Below are 8,972 nucleotides of genomic sequence, written 5' to 3'. Positions count from 1 at the left end.
CCGTTCATAAATGGTAGGATTGTCAATGGAACAATCAACCCAAAGGAAGTACTTATTTCCATCAATGTTTATTGGGCTTTATCTTCCTGCATGCCCAATGTAGTTTGTTGACATGTTTTATTATTTATTTATTTCTATTTATTTAAGTAATCTCTACACCCAAGGTGGGTCCTGAACACTGAGCCAGCCAGGCACCCCTAGGGACATGTTTTAACACAGTATTTATTAAACACTGCTTTGTGCCTGACACAGGTCTGGGGATATAGCAATGAGCAAAAGTTACAAAGTCCCTGCCTTTATGGATCTCACATTCTTGGTGGCAGGAAACCGACAAAGTCTGTAAGTGATAACCGTCGCTTAGAAATATAAGCAGGTGAAGAGAGTTAAGACTGGTGGTGCAAGTGTGCTCTTTGGATACAGTGGCCTGGAAGCCTCATGTTGACCTTCGAGAAGGGACTTGAACTACGCATTGAACATCAACGAGTTAAAAGAAATCTGAAGAGTTCTATCCAGGGGGGAACAGCAAGCTGAAAGTCTGAGAGCCTGCGTGCTGTAGGAATAGCCAGAAAGCCAGAGGAGTGAGCGAGGGGGCTGTGTGTTTGGCGATGAAGTAGGCAGGAGCATATATAACATACAGCTTGAGACCACATCGCTAAGGGAGCCAGTGTGTACAAACCTTTCAAGAGACCACAGAGGGCACGATGAAGCGGACTTCCAACAGCGGAGCTACAGCGACTCCTTTCCTCTATGGGTAGGGCCAAGTTAGACTATAGTAGGGACGGAACTGGGTCCTGCTCTCAGAAGACCAACCCTCGCCCAGGGGCGAGGGCGGACCTCGGCGGCCCCCAGCCCGCCTGCGCTGCACGGGCCGCGGTTACCAGCAGGCGGTGTAGTGAGCTCGCCTGCAGCCGCCGACGCCCGCCCGTCCCAGCGAGAGAGGAGGGGACCGGAAGGAGCCGCTGGTGCTGCGGGAAGTGGCAGGAGCGGGAGGCGGGGACCCACCTGGAAGCGCCGCGGCGCCGCTGTGGAGCTTCCTGCGGCGGCCACCCGAGCAAGTGCCGTGGCGGGGGCAGAGAGCGGCCACGGCGGCGGCGCTTCCCCAAGTAGCTCACGGCGCCCTGCCCCGCTCGGAAGGTGAGCAGTCGCTCGGGGCACGTGGTGGGGGCCAGACGTGGGGTAGGGAGAATGGAGGAGGAGGGAACCCGGGGCACCATCGGCTTTGCGACCCGGATTTAGAGCCCAGTGCTGGGAGGGGGTGGGTTGGAGGCGACGGCGAAACCCCCACGTGGGGCGGGGGTGCGCGCGCACGTGTGCGCGGGCGAAAGGGGGGCGGGGAGGGCTCTTGGGAGGACGACCAGCGCGCGCTCGCTCAGTAGCTGCCCACGTGACGGCACGCCGAGACTCTCCTTCCACGTGACAGGCTGTGAGGCTGGTTGAGGCAGAGGGTTGTTGTGTCTGTGTGGTATTAACCGTGGTCGTTGGATGTTTTAGGGTTTTCTATCGCTTCTCCTCTCTACTAGGGGGGACAGGATGAGAAATAAAAGGCGTAAAAGACTTTCTGCTATTTCCTTGTTATCCACGTTCTCAAGTCCCTTAATGAAGCACTTTCCAAGTTCCGAAATACCGATTTCACTGTACCGCCATGTTGGTTCCAGGGGAAACTCGCGAGATGCTAGTGGGTTTGTATCGCGAGATCTCTCGATTCTCGCGGGACCTTGTTGGCAGAGCAGTTGTCCTGGATGGCGAATGCTTGGGTTCCGGGGGCCTGGGACCCGCAACTCTTTCTACCAGGCAAGTTGTTAGGGAGGGGCCGGGGGCGAGTGCCTCTTGGTGCCGGGAGACGTGCTAGGTCAGCTTCCTTTAGTCTTGAAGGGAATACATTGACCTCATTGAGGCGACACGGTCCTCCTCCCCACCCCCTCGGGCGCTCCGCCACCTGCAGAAGCTTCTGCACCCCTCAGCCCCGGCTCCTTTTCCCCAGCGCAGTGATAGTTCCACCCCTCCGGCTTACTCCCTCGAAGTCCAGAGCCATGCTCGCGCAGTCGTGACGATTCCATAGGATAGCGTTGCTGTTAACTTTCAAACGTTCATGTCAGTTTTCCCCCTTGTTGCCATTTTCTAAAGAATTCCAGACCTGTTAACCATTCTGTCGCTTGTTTCTGCCGCAGTACCTTAGTCCACTGGTCATTTTCAAACGCTTAAAACTACTGCGCCTTTTATTTTTTCCTCTCTGAGCATCATTTACTCCCACTTACTTGGTCATTGATAACTTCCTCACGACTCTAACTTACTTTGTATGTACGATAACTTTTGGCAGTGTTTGGAAGGAGCCCTTATATCTCTGACAATAACTGATGTCAGAATAAAATCGTTCTTTTAATTTTGTGCGTGCCTATTAACTCATAATTATCGATATGATTTTGATTACTACTGTATTATGAGGTTGCCATCTTTGATGTTCAGGGATGGTTGTTTTAGGTCACATGGTTACAAGTAATAGTGGAATGTTTTAAGTCAAAATTTTAATTAAAACCAAACTTCTCTTCATAAACTTTGGTATCAAAGTTTGAATTCGGTTTTTCTTTAAATGAGTTTGACATAAAATTAATTTTTCTCCAACTTTCAATGTCTATATCAGAAATAAATTTACAGTATACCTACTTTTCGTATTCTTGAGCCAAGTAATTTCATATTTCGTAATTTCGTATTCATGAGTCTTTGGATTTATTTGGTATTTGTAGTGGGGAGTTAATTACATAACTAATGAGATAACTAGTAATCCACTCAAAGTTTGTTTTTTTAAAAAACTACAAAAGTGTCATTTGCCTTTACACTTGATACAGAGAAATATATACAGTAAAACGCTCCCTGTTACACTCTTGCTAAGTTGCCTTACTTAGTCTTAAATCTCTGTAACTACTCTTAGCAGTAGCTGTGTATTATTCCATGTATTTTTTTTTTTTTTAAGGAAGAGGAGGAAGTGGAGTGGTGTTTTGAGATACACTATCACAACATTAGCAACCAGTAAAAAATTTTCTACCCCGCGAAATTTTCATTTAGCGATGCATACCTATTGTCTTGACAAATATATGCATATTTGCTTTAAAATAGATTTGTTTATTTCTTTATTTTGAGAGAGAGGGAGGGATAGAGAGAGAGAAAGAGAGAAAAAATCCCAAGCAGGCTGCACCCTGGGAGCACCAAGACCAACACTGGGCTCAGTCTCCCAAACCATGAGATCATGACCTGAGCCGAAATCAAGAGTCAGACTCTTAATGCACTGAGCCACACAGGCGCCCAGACAAAAAAAATTGTACAGATTTTTTGGTGGTTCGGTTTTATGACAGTATCTTGAGTGATAGCATTATTTTTGTCCTGGAGATTTAGTATGCTGGTAGCTTTGCACTAAAATAAAATAGAATTTAAAGAAATAAGTATGTTATCAGTTGAGCTTTATATTTTTATATTTAGTACTTGTGTTATACATTCACCCTTACATTTATGCTTATATTTTGTGATACTTACATATTCTAAATTATAACCCAAGTTTGTGTATAGGAATTTTAAAAAGTTACCAGCTCAGTTAAATAGTTCTGACCATGCAATTTACTGAGCTCAACAGTAGAGTGGTAGGTATATTATTAGTGAATACAGACAAATGTACATATACTCAGAAGTTGCAGCATTTTGTGATTGTTTTTTTGTACTTTTCCCGCAAACCTACTAGCAGTATTATTTATTAGTTACACAAAAGTATCTATTCTTCTTGGGCAGTGTGATTTTCTTTTGTAATTGTTCCAATTAGGAAAATTGGGGAATGAAAGTGAGTGTGAAGGGTGTGATGAGGGAAAGAGGAAAAGGAGACGTGGGAATGTGTAGTTTGATACTGAAATGGAATTGGAGAAGTTGCACAGAAAAAAGAGGATGGTAGAAGTTTGACAGGGCTGTGGTCCAAGACTAGGCAGATTCACGATGGTTGGAGGGCAATTTGAGTTGACTAGAATTTGGAATCAGTAACTTTAGTAATTTTTTTCTCTTAAAATTTTTAGACTGTTTCAGTCCATCTCAAAAATTGCTTGATATCATTTGTCATAAAAAATCAGCAATTGAGTTTGATACTTAATTGCAACTTTGTGAATTCTTTAGTTAGGTAAAGCCCTCTTGTTAAGTAACATTTGTTGAGTATATTTTATTATTTTTAGAAGTAAATTGTATTATTTTTAGAAGTAAATTTTATTATTTTTAGAAGGAAATTGTCAAAATGGCAATGGTCTCAAAGTTCACAATTCTATAATGGCCTTTGCACAGGGATCTACAAAGTTGTGCTTGGTATTTGGGCCTTTGGTAGTTACCATGTGTATCTGATCCTTGCGATACTGTATATATTTCTTACACTTTTGTAATTAATAAACTTTCTGGTAGTGGATCTTGGGAATACCAGTCTTTTAGAGATTAGTATTTATCTGAAATACTGGGTAGAAATATACTGAGAAAATCTAAGGAGGAAGAGGAATGTATTTTATATGGTTCGAGTTTGCTTGAGTAAAACTTAACCAAGAAATTTTATTTTCCTTTTCTCATTTATTAACTGTCACTGAAGTGATCTGAGAACTGATGAGCTGCAGTGATGAGAGGAAATTAATAACATTGATAATTCAATACTGATTGGGCCTCACTTGGATTTTTTTCTTAGGGCCTGACGCAATGCTAATTTCCATAGACCTATAACTTTGTAAACTATACAGTGTGATACCTATATTACATATTAATATACCAAGAATATAAATTTTATTTCTTAACTCTTCATGAACCAGTATCCAAGAGAGATTACCAGAAATTACTTGGCCAGAAATGTCAGTGAAAATATGTTGCAGGTGCTTTTTAAAAAAATCTATCTAGTTTCATAGGAAAATTCAGTTTGGATTTAACTACAAGGAGTATTTGCTGGAAGACTTTTTGGTTTTTAAAGTAGTATTTAATATAGATGTGGTATACATTGTGGTGCAAATTTCTGTAGTTAATACTTTGATAACTACTGTAATTATACTTTAAAAACATTGAACAGTGAGTATTTCCCAGAGCCTTAAGTGTTAACTTCCAATACCATGGAAGTATAGACTTTGCTATTTTATTTGAACTTATCCTTCTCACCTCTTTCTGTTTTTTTCTTTTTAGCTGTTCTTTCTCATTTAGGTAGATCTTTTTTGTATTGTCAGAGACCAGTGAGTTCAGTAACTTTTCTTGAGGAGACTCTCAAACTATTCATTCATTATTATTAGAAACTCTGTTATATTTATGTTATATTCAGTAATTCAACAAACGTTTTTTGAGTGATAGTGATCTCAGCCATTTGAAACAGCATGGATTTCCTGAGCCATCAAAATAACTGTAAGCAAATACCATAAGCCTGTGGTCTTTATTCAGAAATTCCTAAGTGGAGTAAATAAGTTTTGCAGTCCCAACAGGATTGGTTATCTGATTTTTTAGCCCACAGATCATAATCCACAGGATTGGCCATTGGAGTTAGGCACAATGATTGCTGAAATGTAATTATGTTTCAAGGGAAAGGGGAGAAAAACTATTAAAAAATAGATGGAACTATTTTAGAAGAATAGAAGAATAGTGTTTTAAGGCCATTACATAGGGACATGCAGTCCTATAATCATTAACTTCAGAGGGAATCACAGTATTGCCAAGCAGTGTAGTACATGGTGTGTCACAGGATGACCTTAGTCATAAATAAACTTTTATTCTATGTACTGTGTTTAAGGAAGTAAGAAACTGGTGTCTTTTTAGAAGATTATTATAAGGGTAAGCATTTTCAAAGCTTTGTTAATTAATGCATTTCAGTTTTCTGGAGAATTGACCTATAGAACTCAACTGATGATACCAAATAAAAATGATGCTGTTGTGTATGACATTTCCTGTGTTTTATTTTATTGCATTTCTCTATTTATTAATTTCATTATTTATTATTTCAAGGGATTACCTCCCAAATAAGGCTCTATTACATTTAATATTTGATATCAGTGATTACCAGTTGTCTAAAGACTAGCATCTTTATTAATGAAGGAATATTCAAAGCAAATAATTAGAAATAGTAAATGACCAGTTTGTATAATTAAGTTCTGTAGTAAAAAAAAATTTTTTTTAATGTTTATTTATTTTTGAGAGAGAGAGAGAGAGAGAGAGACAGAGTATGAGCAGGGGAGGGGCAGAGAGAGACACACACACAGAATCAGAAGTAGGCTCCAGGCTGTCAGCCAGAGCCTGATGCAGGGCTCGAACTCACAAACTGTGAGATCATGACCTGAGCTGAAGTTGGATGCCTAACTGAGCCATCCAGGCGTCCCTATAGTTTTATTTTTTATTTTCATTAAAAAAATTTTTTTTAATGTTTATTTATTTTTGAGACAGAGACAGCATGAACGGGAGGGCAGAGAGAGAGGGAGACACAGAATCCGAAGCAGGTGCCAGGCTCTGAGCTGTCAGCACAGAGCCTGACGCGGGGCTTGAACCCATGGACTGTGCGATCACAACTTGAGCTGAAGTCAGAAGCTCAACCGACTGAGCCACCCAGGTGCCCCTATAGTTTTTTTTTTTTTTTTTTTGTTTTTTGTTTTTTAATGTTTGTTTAATTATTTTGAGAGAGAGAGAGACAGAGGGGTAGGGGCAAAGAGAGAAGGAGAGAGAATCACAAGCAGGCTCCGTGCTGTTGGTGCAGAGCCTGATGCAGGGCTCAGTCTCACAAACTGTGAGATGATGTGAGATCATGACCTGAGCCAAAATCAAGAGTTGGATGCTTAACCAACTGAGCCACCCAGGTGCCCCTTTAGTTTTGAACCGTGAAGTTGAGTCTCCATCCTTAGCACTGATGAGTTTCCTGAGGAGAGAACTGTTTCATTTTGTAGTGGATTTTCTTTGTTGCTTTGCTTCCCTTTACAGTTTCTTTTAATATGTTAATTTAAACTGTGTGTTCTGTTTATTGGTAGAGTAATGGTAGATAGTATTTGATTTAGGTATAAAGTGTGTTATGTGGTGTGTTTTAATGACTTTAATGACTGGCTTGAGGATTTTAAATGTGAGGAATTAATATCACCATATTAAAATTTTGATATATTTCTTACATTATTTTAAAAACGCATCTTTTATATACTTGTGGATAAAACATTTAATTCCATGTTTTGCTTTCTAACCTAATGTTGGGTAACATTTTTCCATTCTCACAATGAATCTTCATAACCATAATTATAAATAGTTGTATGATGTCCCATGTGTTGATGTATCATTCCCCTATCCTAAATTTTTGCATATATAAATAACAGTGTGAATAACATTTATACATAAGATATTTTCTTGTGTATAGTATTATCTTCTAGTATATTGCCAACACCAGAAGTGATTTTTAAGTATATTTTTAAAGGCTTATAAAACCTATTCGTCATACTATCAAAAGGATCAAATTATGTTCATGTTGAAATGGCTGTTACTCTATACTTCTACATTAAGGATTATTTATAAAAACTTAATAGAGTATAAGTTATACCACTTTTTTCTTAGATTACTAAGGTGAAACATTATGCTTAACAGATGTATTTCATTTATGAATTAAGATAAACAGAATTTCAAAATTAATGTAAGTAACCAAATCTTTTGACCTAAGTTTGTTTGTTCACTTTTGAACTTCTGAAATTGCTTCTCTGGAAATGTAATAAATAAACAATACTGATTTAATACTGTCTCTTTTAGTTTTTCTAAGTTAGATTAAATAAATTGAACTTTTTACCTCATCTGATATTGGTGTGAAGTGAGAATATAAATGTTTTTCTCCAAATTGGTAATTGTCTCAACTCTATTAAATAATTTTTATTTTCTCATTGTTTTGTGTTTCATTTTTATATTTTAAATGTTTTTTATTTCATTTATTTTTACCCCAAACTTAAAAAAATATTACTATTGATTTTTAGATGATTCTTATGACACATCTTTCTTTTGATCTGGTGTCTTTTTATTGTGATACTTGTTTTTGTATTGATTTTTAAGAGCACTCTACAAATTGAGGATAATAAAGCTTATTCTGTACAAAAACAGTGTTTTATAACTCTTTTTCTTGTCAGCCAAAATTTGAAATTCTTTTCCCATACCACAGAATTTAGTAGGATTAAATGAAGCAATTTCTCCTTTCTTGAATGGACAAAATATGAAACTACTTAAGAGTACTGTATTAGAGGCTATACAGAGAAAAACTACTTTGGTAAATTTTTGTGGAATTAGAGAATTAAACTGCTAAGGTCAACAATTTAGGATGTGTGCTTAAGGTGTTTTCCTTTATTAAATAGCAATGTGTAGTTTGACATCATTATTAGCCTCCAGTCTATTTAATGAAAAAGAGCTAATTGGCAGTTCTAGAAATTAAGTTACAGAATCACAATACCTTTTTTCTTCAGTTGTTAAGAACAGCAGTATGGCACATTTACTGACATTTAGTAATGAATACTCTAAGAAATTCCAGGTGAGCATTAGTGAGGGCATAATTCATGCCAAGGAGAACATTTTTAATATTGAAAGTTCTTATTGTTTATGAAGGTATGGTTTTTTTCTTTACAAAATAATTATCCAAGATCTTAAAATAATTTTTTAAAGAAGGGAGATATTTTTACCTATTTACACTTTAAAACTGTGGAGGCTCCAAAGTTACTATTTTATTAAGTAATGACTATCATGTTCTGTTGTTTACAGATTGGTGTGATTACATTAATGCTAGGAAGAAATAGCAGATTAACTTTCTAAGTGTGGAATCATAATAAATATTTGAAAAAATGTGTGTCCTGTGCTTGGGGATCCCATAAAGAGAATTGCAGGTGAATGATGGGATGAAATTTCTTTCTACCTTGGATCTACCTTGGGATGCGATTTAAAGGGATTGAAACATAATTTATACCTTTTATTACTATCAGAAGGAATTCTGCTTA

At 38.1% G+C, this 8,972-nt stretch overlaps 1 protein-coding gene across 7 annotated transcripts in view; it reads left to right on the top strand.

The window, feature by feature from the left end:
* The first annotated feature begins 1,062 nt into the window (after positions 1-1,062).
* The window catches only part of ZZZ3 (zinc finger ZZ-type containing 3), a 109,779-nt gene continuing 101,869 nt past the window's right edge, over positions 1,063-8,972 (top strand). For all 7 annotated transcript variants that reach the window (XR_006221605.1, XM_042997617.1, XM_042997619.1 and 4 more), the window contains exon 1: positions 1,063-1,134. The gene's annotated coding sequence lies outside the window, so the exon portion shown is untranslated. The remainder of the gene's footprint in view (positions 1,135-8,972) is intronic.

Source organism: Panthera tigris, chromosome C1 (genome assembly GCF_018350195.1).
Source record: "Panthera tigris isolate Pti1 chromosome C1, P.tigris_Pti1_mat1.1, whole genome shotgun sequence".
Lineage (NCBI taxonomy): Eukaryota > Metazoa > Chordata > Mammalia > Carnivora > Felidae > Panthera > Panthera tigris.
Note: the sequence above shows the minus strand (reverse complement) of the source record. Positions and strands in the feature narration are given on the sequence as shown.